At 34.7% G+C, this 18,400-nt stretch overlaps 2 pseudogenes across 1 annotated transcript; one reads left to right on the top strand and one right to left on the bottom strand.

The window, feature by feature from the left end:
- Nucleotides 1–1,939: 1,939 nt before the first annotated feature.
- LOC149572561 (uncharacterized protein At4g15970 pseudogene) lies at nucleotides 1,940–3,167 on the bottom strand (annotated as a pseudogene). Its single transcript, XR_016360264.1, has 3 exons — nucleotides 3,015–3,167; nucleotides 2,581–2,934; nucleotides 1,940–2,476 (listed from the first exon to the last, which is right to left on the bottom strand). The product of XR_016360264.1 is annotated as an uncharacterized protein At4g15970 pseudogene (transcript).
- Nucleotides 3,168–3,746: 579 nt separating this feature from the next.
- LOC149572560 (uncharacterized protein At4g15970-like) lies at nucleotides 3,747–10,532 on the top strand (annotated as a pseudogene).
- Nucleotides 10,533–18,400: the final 7,868 nt, after the last annotated feature.

Below are 18,400 nucleotides of genomic sequence, written 5' to 3'. Positions count from 1 at the left end.
TAGGCTCATTCTATAGTAGTCCAAAATGTGGACCTCATAACCATCTATGTACGTGGTTTAATGATCCTCAACATGGGGCTCATGCCTAAATAAGAATACATTACCTTGTTGAAAGTTACAATCAAATCAAACTTCCCTCTCTTTATTTGCATCTCATCCAACACTTATTAGATGTGCTCTAGGAAAATTGATTTTGCATCCATAATATTTTGAGAAGAATGAGATCCAATTGAAATTGGTAACTAAAAATATATCTTATTTTTCGTCATGATGATGTTTCAAGTGTTTGATAACTACCAACATAACTCCATCAGAATCAACTTATTGATGGTACTTAGAATGTTTATTTAATTGCAAGACCTACAACTAGCCACCCTGAGTTATGTGAGCTTTCAAAAATTTATAAATATTTTGGCCTTCTTGATCTATGTTGTGACTTCTTCTATTATTGACTTAGAGAGTACTTTTGATATTTGGTTTGATATCATGTTTGGGACTTGAGACTATCTCCTTAGTGCAGTGGGAGTGAGCCATTTAGGTTCCATGTAGTTGGGTGGTAGTGCTTTTTACTCTTACCATTGAGATCCGTTCGTAGTCACTGTGGATGGAGCATTATTTGTCTATGTTTCCTTTCATTCTATCTATGTATCATTATGATGGATGGTTATATTTTATGATGGATGTTTGTACTTTTTATGATGGATGGATATATCATGTATGGTGGATGACTTCATTTATTTTTCTTGTACTTTGTATCATGGATCCGAGGAGGATGATGTATTTCTATTTCTACATATGTATATTCTTTTAGCCTTTCATACCTTGTGACATGTACAGTGGCTGATTAAGCATTCCAAATTTCATTTGCCAAGAGGCATTCAAAACAAATGTATATTATTTAAATGGACATTGGAATTTATAATTATTTTTTCATATGGATGTGGTATTTGATGGACTTAGTATTAATTAAATCTAAATGTGATTCAACATCATGGGATCCTTAAGGAATGTAACCTGTTATGTATGCTTTTAGTTGATTGTATGTTATTGCTTCCACTACTATGTGTCTGATGTGTATGTTATTCTTATTGTTCAAAAAATATATATGTTGGCAAACTTAGTAAAACTTTAGGTTTTTTTTTTGGATCCCTTGGCGAGATGTTACATATTTTGTATTTTTAGATTTATTAATGCTCTTCATTTAAACCATATAGATTTATTTATTGAATTTGTTTAGGTTGTATGTATTTTTTATTATAATTTATTTTTTGGCATGTTTAATTTATCTAGAGTTTTGTAGGTTTGTTGAATGCTAGGATTGAATCTTCACATTTTATGTTTTTTGTATGTTGTTCATACATATGATAATTGAATGTGAAAACACTTAAGCAATGCACTAATGTCCTAGATGATTCCTTCCTCCTTCCAACTCTAAGTTCCCTATGGTTGTGTTTTTTATATTTTTGTGAAAAATATGCTACTCCCATTTCTCCTTTTTAAGATAATTTTGTCAATTTATTTTCCTTAAGAATATTAATTATTTGTATGTGTTCTATCAAAATATCAAAATTAAAGAAAAATAATAATTTTAAATAAGTTCAAAGATCTTGATTTCTAGTAGTGTATTTAATGACAATATATTCAAAAGAAATTAGCTTCTTCTCTTAAAATTATTCAATATGCGACATTTACAACCCCTTTCAAGTGGCATACCCAATGACATATAGCATAATTGCAAGGAATTTGACAACAATAAAACCCATAATTAATCTTTGTTTCCTAATATTAAAATTATATAAATCAATAAAAAAATACGATAAATTATAAACATAAGACAATAACAATCTTTTATATATATATATATATATATATATATGTATGTATGTATGTATGTATGTATTAGAACTGTTGTCAAGAACAAGGACCCAGAAAGAATAGTTTAGAATAGATTTGAATACAAGTTCATATTTTTTAAGTAGCGTGTTGTTGCTAGCCAAGAACTTCTGCATTCCTCCCTTGCTCTCCAATGCCCTTTTGTCCTATTGAATCCACTGGATTGATAAGAGGTCCAATCTTGAAGAGCTTCTCTCAGATCATGAAGCTTGGCCTTCAATCCTCTGCAACAATTTGCATGCATGGTGCACACCACACTCAAATCCCTGCTTGATTCACAAAATCCACTGAAATACTTTGTATCAAGGAAGCGTGCACGCAGACCAATTTCAGTAATATTTTTAGACAACTTGATGGCATTCCAAACATCCTGGTCATGCATTTCAGGTCTCATTACTGTAGAATTGTGCCAAACCTCCATCATCCGAATAGTCCTGTTGTTCGAACGGACTAACATGAATCCTGTATTTTCTTGGTTTCTCATGTCACGTGGATTCCCAGAATACTTATCGCACGACATTTCAAAATCTGTGTTCCTTAAAAATATTTTAAATGGGTTTCTCAGCCATATTATATCCGAATCCTGTGGAAATAACAAAACTTTATAAATTACACCATAAAATCTAAATTTCTAATGGCCGAGCAAATTATTTTATCTCAATAGAGTTGATAAAGAAAAAATCTTACAGAAAACAGAAAACTGTAGCCTTTCTGTAACACACTGCCGAGGAAGAGGATTTTAGAGCGCGTCATCTTCAAGTAATCCTCCGACATGAACACACTTTCGCCCGAGAAATCAACTCCTGCAGTCTTCAATCGATAGCAGTGCGGATGAATTTGTGTGCAGGCGTTGAATGCCTTTTCATCATGTGCAACCACCAGCATACTGTCTAACAGCGGTTTTGTTCCTTCCCCAATTTCAAAGCTCTTCATAAACAGCTCAAAAAGACTACCAGATTCCATCCAAGCTGCGTTCACTGTTGTTATTATCACCGTCTTGTTCGCCATGGAAGCCCTGTTCAGAGCTAATGTAAGTTCCTCCTGTTCATCAACAATTAACTACAATTCATTCTCCAAGAGATTATTTTTTGTTTCAAATATTCAAATTTGAGTTCACTTACTGAATCTTGATCCTTCAGCTCTCGGCCTTGAGATGTGGTTTGGATGACATTGGAGATGGTCTGCTGGAAAACAGGCCTTTTGGAGAGCAGAGTAAGAAACAACGAAACACAGCAGACCACACCCAAAAAGCTCTCTCGCGTGCTTGCATGCATATCTCTCGAAATTGTTTCAAATATCAAACTTCAGTACAAAACAAATTAAATCACATATAAAAATCCAGAGATACCCATAAACTGTAACGTACACGGTCGTTGCCGTACAGGCTATGAAAGAGATTTGACTTACTACTTCTCATTTTCCCTTGATATGATAATTTCTATTTTGACTAACGAGCTTTTTAAAGATTAATCAATTGAAAATTTCTCTCTATTACCCCTATTCAACCGATTACATCTCGGAAAATGTCAGTTTATAAGCATAATAGGAACATAATTTATTTTTGGTAATTTCTCCGCTCCTGTAAATAATTCAAGTCGATGCCGCACCGTCTACGTAAGAGATACTTTGATGAAATGTTCACATTGACTTTTTAAACCCCAATGTTGAGTGGACATTACAAAATATCAAATATGTATAACACTATTCTATTGTAAAATGCGAATGATTCAAACAACTGCATGTACATCTGAGCCTTCGGGATGTTTTATTCTGAATCCTCCTAAACCCACCTAGCCGGGTAAAGTGGATCAGCAAAGAAATGTGAGAAGAGTAAAAGAGATTTCATGGCTGATATGGATGTCAGCAACAGAGAAAAGATTTTGGGAATCCTCTGCTGTGTTTTGTTTTTCCTCGTTCTCCTCTCCAATTAACCACTTCTCCAACCGCTCACCTCCAATGTCTTCACATTTCAAGGAAAGCTGAAAAATCACAATACAGTAAGTCACAATCTGAGATCAAATTTCATTCTTTGAAACAGGGGAAATGTTGTGAACAACGAATTACAGTGATTTTTTTTAATTCTGTTAAACAGGATGAGCTGGCATTGGCTCTGGGCAGGGCTTCCATGGCGAACAAGACGGTGATAATAACAACAGTGAACGCAGCTTGGATGGAATTTGGTGTGAAAAATCAACTATTGCAGTCACTGATTATTAATCTCCTATCATAAACGATTATTAAACTGCTGAAAATAAATTTCCAGCTAATATCGAAAAATAACACAATTGCAACTTCACTTATAAAATACGAAAAGAAATGCGCAACACAATGAACACAATATTTTCAGACAAATTGTCCCTGGAAAAACCCCTAAGGGAAAACCAGTTCTACAGATGAGGAATTATATTAAACTTCAGCAAATCAAGAGATACAAAATTCCTTGCCTCTCACTGGCAGAACTCCGACAACCTCCTAATTTCTCTCGCTGATATTCCTCACTGCTATCCCCACGCTAACACTGCGCCCTTGTTAACACTGCAAGACTGTTTGCTAACACAGCAAATGTTTCTCCAAAATTTCATCCTCCAAATGACCCAATGACCCCTTTTTATACTACTCCTGTTGGTAACTCAACCCCGAGATTGATTTACAATCGACGGTTGAGATTAAGACAACTCGACAGCCAACAATAAAATTGGTTGCAAGGTGTCCAAAAGGGAATCACTAAAATTAGTAAATAATTATCCTTACAATAACCATTTACTAATTCTTGGCAAGTGGACAAACAGCTGCCCAAACTACCTATAAATAGTGCTACTATACATAGATAAGAACGAACAGCTATCCAAGCTACTCATAAATACAACTGCTATTTCCGAGTCAGAAATAACAGCTGTCCAACTAACAATAATTAACACTCCCTCTTAGCGAGGAAGTTGTTCTGCATGACACCCATCTTATCTCTGAAGAAGATAAATTTGGCCTTTCCCAAAGCCTTCATCAGAATGTTTGCTACCTGCTCATCTGTAGGTATGTATTGTAGTCGAACAACTCCCCTTTGTACACAATCTTTGATGAAGTGATATCTGATATCTATATGTTTAGACCTATCATGAAACACTGGATTCTCAGACAACTTGATGCAACTCTGATTGTCACAATGTATCACAGTAGTCTCAACCTTCTGACCAAACAAGGGTATTAACAACTTTCGAAGCCATATAGCTTCACATGTCGCCATGCTAGCTGCTATGTATTCTGCTTCTGCTGAACTTAGAGCCACAGACTTCTGCTTCCTGCTGAACCAAGATACAACTCCTGATCCCAAGCTGAAACAACACCTTGAAGTGCTCCTTTTGTCTGTTGTACTTCCTGCCCAATCTGCGTCAGTATAGCCTATCAACCTGATACCTTCACCTCGAACATATCTGATCCCATACTCAACTGTACCACACAAGTAACATAGTACATGCTTAGCCGCTATCCAATGCATTCTCTTTGGTTCAACCATGAACTGACTAAGTGAGTTTACTGCAAATGCTATATCTGGCCTAGTGTTAACCAAATACATAAGCGAACCAATCAACTGTATATATAAAGTGGGATCTACATCTTTCTCCTTAGATGTATCTACCTTCCTCCAATTCGTGATCATGGGTGTAGACATGGCTTTGCAATCCTCCATCCCAAATTTCTTCAAGATTTCAATGCAATATTTCCCTTGACCAAGGAAAATCTCCCCATCTGTCTGCCACACTTCCATGCCTAGAAAGTAGTGCATAAGTCCTAAATCCTTCATCTCAAACTCTTCTACAAGGTTCCTCTTGCAATCCACTATGAGCCCTAGTGAACTTGTAAGAAATAGATCGTCCACATAAAGAACAAGAATGAGAATCTCACCCTCAACCATCACGTAGTAGAAGTTAGCATCTGCTTCACTCTTCACAAAGCCCATTTTCTGCAAGTATGTATCAATGCACTCATACCATGCTCTAGGAGCCTGCTTGAGTCCGTACAATGCTTTCTTCAATCTGCACACGTGGGTCTCTTTGATGTGTGCTACAAAGTGTTCTGGTTGTTCTATGTATACCTCCTCCTTCAACTCACCATTGAGGAATGCTGTCTTGACATCCATTTGATGGATTTGCCATCCCATCTGTGCTGCAAGTGAGATTACAGCTCGTATAGAAGTATACCTGGCAATTGGAGCAAATGTCTCCTCATAGTCTCTTCCCTCCTTCTGAGAGAACTCCTTTGCCACAAACCTAGCCTTGTATTTCTCGATGCTACCATCTGCACCGTGCTTTATCTTATAGATCCAGCATGATCCAACTACAGCCCTATCTGTTGGTCTAGGTACTACCTCCCACACATCATTCTGCATTATTGAAGAATATTCCTCAACCATAGCATCTCGCCATACCTGATGTTCTGCAGCTTCCTGATAGCTAGAAGGCTCGCTATCTACCAACTGACTAACTAATGCCACATAGTCATTGAACTTGGCTGATTGTCTTCGCTGTCTAGTACTCTTCCTAGGAGCTCCCACAAAATCCTGAGTATCCCTTTGTGTATCTGGAACCACATGGTTCCTGCTGCCAACTGTAGAGGATGAAATGTCAACCTCTAAGTCTTCTAGATGCATTTCCTGTTGCACCCGTTGCTCCATACTCTGTGAATCTTCACTAACTGAGTCTACACTCGTACCGGTAAGTGTACTTGAGCTTTGCTGCCCTTGACTTGGTCTTGGAGCTTCTATTGGCTGCTCACTCTGATCATCTGCTAGCAAATCTCTGGATCTTCTGAATGCCTTGTCCTCCATGAACTTGACATCCCGTCTGACAATAACTCTTTTAGTCCCCGGAATGAAAATCCTATATGCCTTTGAGGTCTCACTGTACCCAACAAAGTACCCCCTCTCTACAGTCTGATCTAACTTTGCATGTGTATTTCCAGGAATATGACAATATGCCAAACTCCCGAATATCCTGAAGTGACTAACATCTGGCTTCTTCCCTGTGAAAGCCTCCTCTGGTGTCATCTTCCTTAGCACCTTGTGTGGAACTCTATTCTGAATGTAGACTGTTGTATTACATGCCTCTGCCCATAAGTAATGGGGCATGTCCTGGTCATGTAGCATAGCTCTTGCTGCCTCCGATATAGAACGGTTCTTCCTCTCAGTAACTCCATTCTGCTGTGGATTGTAAGGACCAATCCATTCTCTCTTGATTCCTTCTCTGGTGTAGAACTCCTGGAAGACATTTCCTTTGTACTCGCCTCCATTGTTTGACCAAAGAACCTTTATCTTCTTTCCTATCGAGTTCTCCACAAGAGCCTTGAACTCTTGGAATCAACTAAAAACCTCATCCTTAGTCTTCAAGAAGTATATCCAGGTCTTTCTAGATAAATCATCAATAAAAGTAACATAATACTCATATTCTCTGAGAGATTTCGTCGACATTGGTCCACAAACATCTGAATGTACTAGATCAAGAACACCCTTAGATCTGGTGTCACTCTTTGGAAAGATGCTTTCACAAACTTCCCCAACACACATCCCTTACATACATCATCATGCTCTGTGCTCACCTCTGGAACACCTGTCACTATCTCACGAAGCAATCTAAGTGCTCCATGATGAATATGGCCCATCCTCCTATGCCATAGCTCTCCAAGATCTCTAGGATTACTATTGCTCATAAGTGCCTTAAGAGTATCAAACTGCAGTCTATAAAGGCGACCACTCCTAACTCCAATAGTTATGGGTGATTTTCAATCCTTGTGCTTAATCAACACGTGTCCCTCTAAAGAGTACATTATACCCCCTATCCTGAAGAACAGATACAGAAATCAAATTCATACCTAAGCTTGGCACATATAACACATCATGAAGTGAAATTATCTTTCCATTCTCAATCTGAAACTGAACAGTCCCTTTCCCAATTGGGTTGAGTTTGGACAAGTTTCCCATAGAAATCTGGATGTTGGTGTCCTCCTCCTTGTAACTAGAGAAGTACTCTCTAACTCCTGTCATATGAAATGACACCCCACTATCTATATACCAAACACACTGTGAGGTTGAGCTAACTATACAAGCTATGAGTGCAAACTCATCTTCCATTCTGCTGGAGAGTTCTTTTGCACTTGCTGAAGCTGCCACCTGCTTCTTACCCTTTTTCCTCTCTGGAAAATCACTAACGTAGTGGCCAAACTCGTGATATCCAAAGCACTTGACCATAGAAAGGTCCTTCTTCTTCTTTTCACTTTGTAAATTTGATCCTTTGCTAGATCCCTTCTTTGCTTTCCCTTTACTAGCTAGGGCAACGTTCTCTTGTTCCACCTCATTTTTCTGACTCTTTTTTGGCCCCATTGACAAGACTTAGTCTAAACTCCTCCTGAGTGAAATCAGTCCATAGTCGATCCCAACTCGGTAAAGTATCTTGTCCACTGACAACTTGAACAAAGACACTCCATTGTTTAGTAAACCCATTTAGGGCTATTCTCACTAGCTCATCATCACTAGGGCTATCTCCAACAGCTACTAACTCATCTTTGACAAGACTGAGCCTGGTGAGGTAACTTGTGACATCTTCTCCCTGATTCATCTGGGTATTCTTTAGCTTCTCTTTGAGAATCAACTTCTTGTTGGTGGTAGCATTCTGGTACAGATTTAGAATGGCGTCCCACATCTTCTTTGCTGTATCTAGCTCCGAGATATGTGGAACAATATGATCCTTGACACCATCAAAGATAATCCTCCTCGCTTTGGCATCGTCCTTCCTATATGCTGCAAGCTGTGTTGCATCCGTTAGTACAGGTACAGCACTGGTAGCATAATCCTTGATACCATTCTCTTCCAACAATAAAGAAATTTTGGCCTTCCAGACACCAAAATTTGAGGCACCATCCAATCTATCCTGATCTCTCAAACCAGCTGAAGCCATCTCAAGGGTTTAAAGCAATAATAAATCTAAAGAGATCAAAATTTCTTTCCTAGGGAAAAACTCTTCTACCCTTAACAATGCTCTGATACCATGTGAAAAATCAACTATTGCAGTCACTGATTATTAATCTCCTATCATAAATGATTATTAAACTGCTGAAAATAAATTCTCAGCTAATATTGAAAAATAACACAACTGCAACTTCACTTATAAAATATGGAAAGAAATGCGCAACACAATGAACACAATATTTTCAGACAAATTGTCCCTGGAAAAACCCCTAAGGGAAAACTAGTTCTACAGATGAGGAATTATATTAAACTTCAGCAAATCAAGAGATACAAAATTTCTTGCCTCTTACTGGAAAAACTCCGACAACCTCCTAATTTCTCCCGCTGATATTCCTCACTGCTATCCCCATGCTAACACTGCGCCCTTGCTAACACTGCAAGACTGTTTGCTAACACTGCAAACATTTCTCCAAAATTTCATCCTCCAAATGACCCAATGACCCCTTTTTATACTACTCCTGTTGGTAACCCAACGCCTGAGATTGATTTACAATCGACGGTTGAGATTAAGACAACTCGACAGCCAACAATAGAATTGGTTGCAAGGTGTCCAAAAGGGAATCACTAAAATTAGTAAATAATTATCTTTGCAACAACCATTTACTAATTCTTGGCAAGTGGACAAACAGCTGTCCAAACTACCTATAAATAGTGCTGCTATACATAGATAAGAACGAACAGCTGTCCAAGCTACCCATCAATACAACTGCTATTTTCGGGTCAAAAATAACAGCTGTCCAACTAATAATTATTTGGTAGTCTTTTTGAGTTTTTTATGAAGAGCTTTGAAATTGGGGTCAACGCCTGCACACAAATTCATTCGGACTGCTAACGATTGAAGACTGGAGGAGTTGATTTCTCAGGGGAGACATTCTACATGACGGAGGATTACTTGAAGATGACGCGCTCTAAAATCCTCTTTCTCACCAATGTGCTACGCAGAGGCTACCATTTTCTTTTCTCCGTGAGTTACTTTTCTTTCCTTTTCTGAAATCAATTGATACACTGATTTATTTGGGCTTTTTAAATTTTAATTTTGCAGTTAACTTGGTAAAGTTCCGTTCTTGCACAGGATTCAGATATACTGTGGTTTAGAAACCCATTTCAGAGATTTTCAACAGATGCAGATTTTGAAATGTCAACCGACAGATATTTTGGTGATCCGTATGAAATGGGAAATTGGGAGAACACTGGATTCATGTTGCTCCGTTCGAACAACAGGACTGTTGAAATGGTGGAGATGTGGAACAATTGGACGGAGAGTAGGCCTTCCTTGAATGACCAAGATGTGTGGAATGATATAAAGTTGTCTGCCAATATTTCTAGACTAGATCTGCGACCACGCTTCCTTGATGCACAGTATTTTAGTGTGTTTTGCGAATCTGGCATGGATTTGAGTGTGGTGTGTACAATGCATGCAAATTGTTGCAAGGGATTGAAGGCCAAGGTTCATCATCTCACAGAAGCTTTTGAAGATTGGACATCTTTTCAGTCCGGTGGATTGAATGGCACAAATGTGCATTGGAGAGTTAGGGAGGAATGCATACATTCTTGAAATCCACAAAAGTCTCTTTTGTTTTTTTGGTTTTTTTTTTCACTATTTGGTGTGAGGGATTCAAATAGAAATCAAGGTCAACTCGTGTATAATATATACATGAAAATTTTATGTAAAGATTCTAAATTTCTTGAATGACATTTGGAAACCACAATTTTCCCTGTTGATTTAGAATTTTATAGCTTGATGCAAATTCCTAACTGATGTTCAGTTTTGGTAGGTTTCGAGCATCTTGTAAGATGGATTCTTCTAAATGAACTGCATTAAAGTACAGAGATTGTGTTGAAATAATATTAAAGTGGAGAACTAAAGTAATATTAAATAAATTGAATGAGTCCGGTCATTTGAGTATATACTCCCGGAATAAATATAAGAAATCGGAGTTGACTTTAGATTAGAGGCAGAGATTTAAGTATACGGAAAATGAGAAGCAATTCAAGATTTTACAAATTATAATTAGGATAAAAGAATAGTAAAACAAACTCTTTGGATGTATTTGGAAATCGATTAAGAAAAAAAAAAAAAGCAAAACAAAATGTTTGCATTTGAAATATAATTATATTTATCAATGTCATCATCAATTAAAGAAAGAATGTTATTTTTTATGGAATGAAGATTGGCTTTTTGAAATAATAGATTATACAAAATGTGAAATTATAAATAATAAAATAATTGTTGAAATCATAGACCTTTTTTTTATGAATATTCTTTTTTATTAATAAATAATATACTATAAGTTACAATTCACAAAAAAGGGTTGGAGGATACAAAATCACTCTACGAGAGTTCACATGGCCGAAGCCAGAATCAACAACTATTCATCAAAAAAAAAATTATTAAACAACCCTCAAGCTGCCAAAGCAGTGTCGGCTGAGGGGGGTGGTTCATTGCAATCATGGAGACCCTAGTCATCCTTAGGATTGGCAAGCAAGGTGGGAACAGTTCAACCATCAGCAACAACATCAGGGGCCCGATCTTCATCTTTTCAAGGATAAATCTAAAATAATTGTTGAATTCATAGACTTTTCAAAGATAAATCTATTAAGAAATGAGTACCTATTGAATGGAGAAAATCTCAATGGAAAGGGATAAGTGAAATGGAAAATATAGTAGCAAGAGGGAATAAGAAATAGAGCCACAAAAAGGGTGGGGGAAATTCTCACAAGGACTCTATAAAAAAGAGTTTGAAATATTTTTAAAAAATCAAACTTTAATATTGTATGATAATATAAGATAATAACATGTGAAGACTAAGATTGGTTGTCATGGATGAAAAATAAGAGAGAATTGGGGCTTATTTATAGGTTTCTAGGGTATTTGTAAAAAAGGGTACAACTATAGGGTGTTGACAATAATGAGGTTGTTTTCTTTATTTGAAGGTAACTAATTAATGGTCAATTTTCCTAGAAATGTAGTGTATTTTATCTTTCATTCAATCTTTGCAAGAACCACAATTTCTACCTATAGAGGCACTTGAGTTTCTATCTCTAGAGGAACTTCTATTTTTGAAGGAATATCTTCATGTTCACTTTCATCCCCGCCGAGATTTCTAAATGTTTCTTGCAAGGAGATGTCTTTTGTAACCATGTCACATTGAGACTCCAGAGTTGATTCCTTGAATCTAGAGATGGCTTCAAAATATGACATGTCAAAATCATTTGTCCCTAAGGGATCATTAATTTCCTTCTCTTACTTTTTTTTTTGAGTCGAATTTTAGAATGACTGCATGTACGGCAACCTCACTTGTACCTCCTTATGAGAGCTCAGAAGTATCCTCCCAAGAGGGATCTCCTAAGTTGAATCTATGGGTTTTTGTGGTGGTAGACCTCATTCTGCAAATAACTAGGGCCTCATCTTTCTCAAGTTCTTCTCCCTCCTCTAATGTTTTCAAAGTTTAAGCCATGACAAAATGTCTATTCTTCAATCTCTTGTGTACTTTTGTTGATAGCTATGGGCCTTTTGGCTTTGTTATCTTAATCTTAGAGGTTTCAACCTTTTGTTGCGCAGAGGAGGAGGAAACATTAGAAAAGAATTTCTTAGATCTTATTTTGAAGAAGAAGGAGAAATATTTAACTACATTAGTGGTGTTTGAGCAATGGGGCATGTAGCTACAACAACAGCTTTCTTCTTGTCATCTTGAGCCTTCTATTATTTCAAAACTTTGTGAGGGTTTTGTATAACCACCTCCTAGCATGACTTGTGACTTCTTTAGGTGTACAAGAATATAACTTCTTAAAACTAGGAGCATTCACCTTCTGTTATGCCCTACTCGAGAAACCAAGAGAAATAAACCTATTACATGTTACAATGTTTATTGAACTTTTTAAAAAAAAAGTTTAAGCAACATCAAGATAGCATTAATGTGGAAGCAATATGAACATACACATCAAATACACATAAGAAATTACAAATAAAGTTTTAATTCCTCAAGGTTCCTTCATGTTGAGTTACATTAAGAAGTTATATTAATATGTTTAAGTCTCAAGTGCAATGTCTCATGATCATAAAGAAGTAACAGATACATAATCACATAAGAAAATGCATAAGTATAACTAATACAATGAAAGTACATCCAATCAATAACATCCACTCCACATGTCGTAGGGTATGTGAGAATAGGTACAATACATCAGAATACATAATAACATAAATACATCAACTGAAGACAAGTCTCCAAGGTAGGAATAAGAATGATTTAAAGGTACATCTCTCACAATGAACATCCAACAGTTGGCAATGTGAGGGGTATCCAAATGGTAAGAAGACACTACCTCCTGACCATGTAGTCAACTAGTCAAACTTCCACTCCCACCATGCAGAGAGGATAATGAATTATCCACATACGGCTAATCAATCAAAAAGCATTCCTAGGCAAGGAATTTCTACTAGCCAAAACTACCTCAAAGGTAACACATACTACTCAAGAAGGAAAGATAACCCTATAGAAAGAACATGCAATCCAATACCACCACCACATAAAAAAACATCATACATATACCAAGAGTAGATTGAATGAAAGATATCCACCTCAAGTCAAGAACCCCATGTCAAAAGTACATCATCAATGAATCACCATCAATGAAGGTAAACACTAACATTAAATACATCAATAATAATAACTAAATTCATTAATAAGTAAATCCAATAATAAATACACCTCCAAAGGTACAAATAAAATCTACAGAGGAGAATTAGGCTACATACTAGGGAGTGTCATCACATGGTCAAATTACTTGAGTTACCCTGGACTAGTCTCTCATTACCCCGGACCCTCAAGCATTGAGTTACCCTGGACTGGTCACTCTGGACCTGAGACCCTCAACATGACACATGATAAACTAGAATACCCTCTCATAAAGATGAGGAAAACCAATCATACCTCTCACTAGTTATCATCTCATTCCCATCCTTAGCCTATAAAAGCACTCAAGGCATGGGCGGGGTAATATCTCTAACTTATCTATTTAGTGTGTTTACCAAAATATGTATTACTAGATTATCACTTATTAAATAACTTACAATAGATTACCCTAGCACTGACCCCTACTACAAGCCACTCCTAATAACATGCACCTAGACAACCTCCCCTAAACATACAAGTCACAGGTGTGTCCCATACCACAACACCTATAATGATTGAACTCGGTTCCTTAATATGTAGCCCGAAAACAAGTTGGTTCTCCCAACCCTAGTAACATAAATGCATCACAAAGAATATCTCATAAATTTAACTTCCAATTTAATACATAAGCTTTTTACAACATCTAGAATAAATAAACATCATAAAAGAATTACAAAAGCCTCTAGTGTATGTCCTGGTTGGTCAACTATACAATTCTCATAAAACCAATATGAAATAAACATCACAAGACTCAAAACAAATGCCCAAAACTTCAATAAATCAAATCGTTTTTCTATTATTTAGTTTGGGTCATAAAGATGTGTTCATTCATAATATTAGAATAATTATTTTCAAATAATAAGTAAAACAATAGTTTCACATGGGAAAATTATGAATCATAAATTCATATATATATATATATATATATATATATATAGCATTGACAATAAAACTCAAGTCTCTAGTGTATCACTTCTAAAGTCGACATAATTACTATTGGACAGGACCAAATAGAACAAAAGAATACTCCTAACTAGATAAAACACAAATTCAATCTTAGATAAATAAATCAAGTGTTACTACGATCCAATTTAACTATACAATATGTGAATGCATAAGCTCTCTTTTGACCATATAAAAATGTTAGCATTAATTACAACTATAATTCATTTTAATCATAGTAAATTATTATTTAAATTATTCATACTTCTAACAAAGAAAATTTTAATTCATAAAACAAATCGATTTATAACGAAGAGTCAATTCAGATAGAATTTAGTTTAATGAATTCACAAATATTATTTAATATTATTTATCTTTAAATTAAAAAAATTTAATTATAATATTAAACAATTTAAAATAATTAAATTAACTTGCAAACAAACAATTTTATAATGTTTACAAACAAAACTAATCTATGACTAGATCTAATTTTAAATAGACTCCAAAAAAATTAAACAATAATGAATATAAAATTAAAATAAAGACTATGACTTATGAGTTCACTTGCCCCTCCTATTTTAAAAGTTTATCTTTTAAAACATGCCTTTTTCTGAAAAAAGAAACCAATGTTTTATATAGGGAGGAGGTGGAATGAATTTCCAATCCCCTTCCCTTTGGGCCAATTTGGTTGCCAGAATTAGAAGGAATTGGTATTTAAAAATCTTAAAATTTTCTAATTCATTGTTTGTGTCTACAAAAGTGGAATTGTATTTGGAAAAAAATAGAATTTGGTATACCCATTTATTCCCAAAACTTGGATTTGGTATTCCATCTAAATAGGTGGAATTGCTATAATTCTTATTTTAATTCTGATTTTCCCAAAATGAGCATTACACAAAAATTAATATAAATTTCTTTTAAGTCTACCTCTGCATAGGTATGTGTTTATATATGTTTATGAGTAGGTATTGCAATTATTTGAACATATGAATTTATCATGGTCGCTCTCAAATTGTTTAACTAAATGTTCCAACCTTGATTGAGAGCTCTAAAGATGTAAGATGTTCAAAACAGTTGCCTCGAATACTTACATTTGAATAATTTTTACAAGAAAAAAATGATTATTCCCCTACCCCCTAACCCCTACTATTATAAGGCCCACCTAGACACCTATATAAACAATGGTGATAGATCCATTATAGGGCCGCCTAGACAAAAATGGGTAGATTATTTAAGGTAAGTTAAGGCCCTATTATTAGATTGATCCCCCCCCATCAAATTCTAGGCCATACCCATAAAATTTTACCTATGATTTTATGTATCAGATTGAAGTAATTTTTGCACCATCATCTACAGATTGGGTTACATTGAATTTGGGAATGATAGATTTTTTTGAACGAGCAATTCATAGGAATGATCACTCAACTTGGGTCTAACAAGGCTTATTACTTTAAATATTTTATTGGGTATGATGTTAGTCAATACATTGAATGCTTTAACAAGGTAATTTTGGTTTATGAAGAAAAGGATCTGATTTGATATAGCATTGATGATATCTATATCAAGTAGTGGCCAAAATACTATTCTATACCTCAAACTAACTAAGAAGTAGAACACAGATGGTATAGATGATTATGCACATAAATAGTTCGACAAAAAATGTTTGAAAGGAATATCATGTCATAAACTACCATACTTGCAAGACAATTTTGAAAAGAATTTGTTAGAAAGGTTTTTCTATTATCCCATGAATTTGGAACCCACTCTAGAATGTTTGCTAGTACTCTTTTGGCTTGTATTTGAAATACAATAACTTACAAAAGGTATGTGATATATTTGACAAAATGAATTGCAGAAATGTAGCCTCCTAGAATGAAATGATTACTAGATATTCACATCATGAGCTTTTTGGTAAGGCTTTTCATCTATTTACCTAAATGCTTCTTCTTTGTTTTCATCTCAGATTTGGGGTCTCTAAATTTTAAAATATGTTTATTTCAGTGATATTCCAATTCTAGAAATGTGCAACCAAATGGATGAAATGTCTTTTTGAATTATGAATTCTTGATGAACTAAATAGTCCCAAATCAAATCACCAAAACCATATTAATATTAATCTTGATTTCAAGCTTCAGAAACCCAAATTTAGGATTTTGAATGTCAATTGTCAATTTATATTCCAACAACCAAATGGGCCATTAATGTACAAAAATATTAGAAATGAGTAGGTAATGGGGGACGCCCTTTTACTAAACGGTCCCCTTCTAATTTATGAAAGAAAAAAAATGTTGTACAATGCATTTTATATAGAAATATGATGGAAGGTGTGGGTGAGCAATGAAGAAACTCCATCATTAGTAAAATCTTCTTTTTTTTTAAATTTAATTTTATATATATATCATGTTGTTGAAGTCTGATGAGAGAAGTAATTTCCAATAGCTACATATATTTATTTATTTTAAATGAGAAGAATATAAACAAATTTATATGTTTACTCTGTGTAATTTTCCATCAAAACCCTAGCCAATCAAATCTATTTTCTTCCTAAATTTCCTTTTGTAAAAAAAACCTAAAGATTTGATAATAAACAAATTTTCCAATTCCTTTAATTGAGATATGAAGATTCCATTTTGTTTGCATAGATCCAAACTAATGAAATAAAATGACAACAAAATGTCAAGCACCTAGACAACACGATGAATATAGATCTTCTCAAATGAAATATACAATTACAAGTTTTGAACCCTACCTCACGCAGATGCTAACAATTGGGTAGTCAGGTGAAATATCTATTGTAACAAAATCCATAAATCCACCAAAATTCTCTTTCTTTTCCAAAATCTAGAGTTGCTCTCCAAAACTTGTGTGTGCAATAAGCACCCAAAAAAAATTCTAATATTTAACTCTAACTACCTTTTAGGATTTTTGTCTCCATAGCTTTAAAATTGAAATTATTTTATTTAATTATTTCTTTCATGCATAATTAATCCACATTTAATTGAAAATATTCTTTTACTATTTCTCCACTATATTATTTGACGTAATTTTATAAAAAGGTAATTTATTTACTATTTAATTAATAAAGATAAGTACATTATTTAAATGTTACAAATTTTAATTCTCTATTAATTAAATAATAATGCTACACCATAATTAGAGTTTAATATTTGATATATTTTTTAAAATCCTTTTAATTGTAGTTTTCTAGATTAGGACTTTTAAAATAAATCTTTTAATTTTGCTATGAAAGATGAATCTAATGATGAAGGAGATAAGATAGAACTTATCTCTCATGTTAGCAAAAATGATACTTTGATTATTGACAGTGGCTACTCACATCATATGACTAGAGACAAAACAAAATTTGAGCACATAGAATATTATGCTGGTGGTAGTGTGAGATTTGGAAACAATGAATCTTGTAACATAAAAGGAAGAGGATGTATCTCTTTGACCAATGAACAATGAAGGACTAAAGCATAATCTACTGAGTGTGGCATAGTTGAATAACACTGGATTCAAAGTAGAATTCATGGATGGAAATGTCAAATTGCTAGATTGAAAAGGAAATCTAGTTGGATCTAGTAAGAAAACAAAAGAAAATGATGACTTGTGCAAGGCATTTTCAGAAGAAATGAGTAAAGAATTTGAATTATCTACATTTGGAGAAATAAAATTCTTTGTTGGATTGCAAATTCAACAGAGGAAAGATGGTATCTATATTACTCAATCTAAATATATCAAGGAGATATTAAAGAAATTTGAAATGGAGCATTCAAGACTAGTTGGAACCCCTATGTCTACTAGACATAATCTTTCCAAAAATGATGATTCCAAGGTGGCAGATTAGACCACTTACAGATCAATGATTTGA

The sequence above is a fragment of the Cupressus sempervirens genome, chromosome 2 (assembly GCF_028749045.1).
Source record: "Cupressus sempervirens isolate cs-2001-9-10 chromosome 2, ASM2874904v1, whole genome shotgun sequence".
Classification (NCBI taxonomy): Eukaryota; Viridiplantae; Streptophyta; class Pinopsida; order Cupressales; family Cupressaceae; genus Cupressus; species Cupressus sempervirens.
The sequence above is the reverse complement of the archived record's forward strand: the minus strand, read 5'-3'. Positions and strand labels throughout refer to the sequence as shown.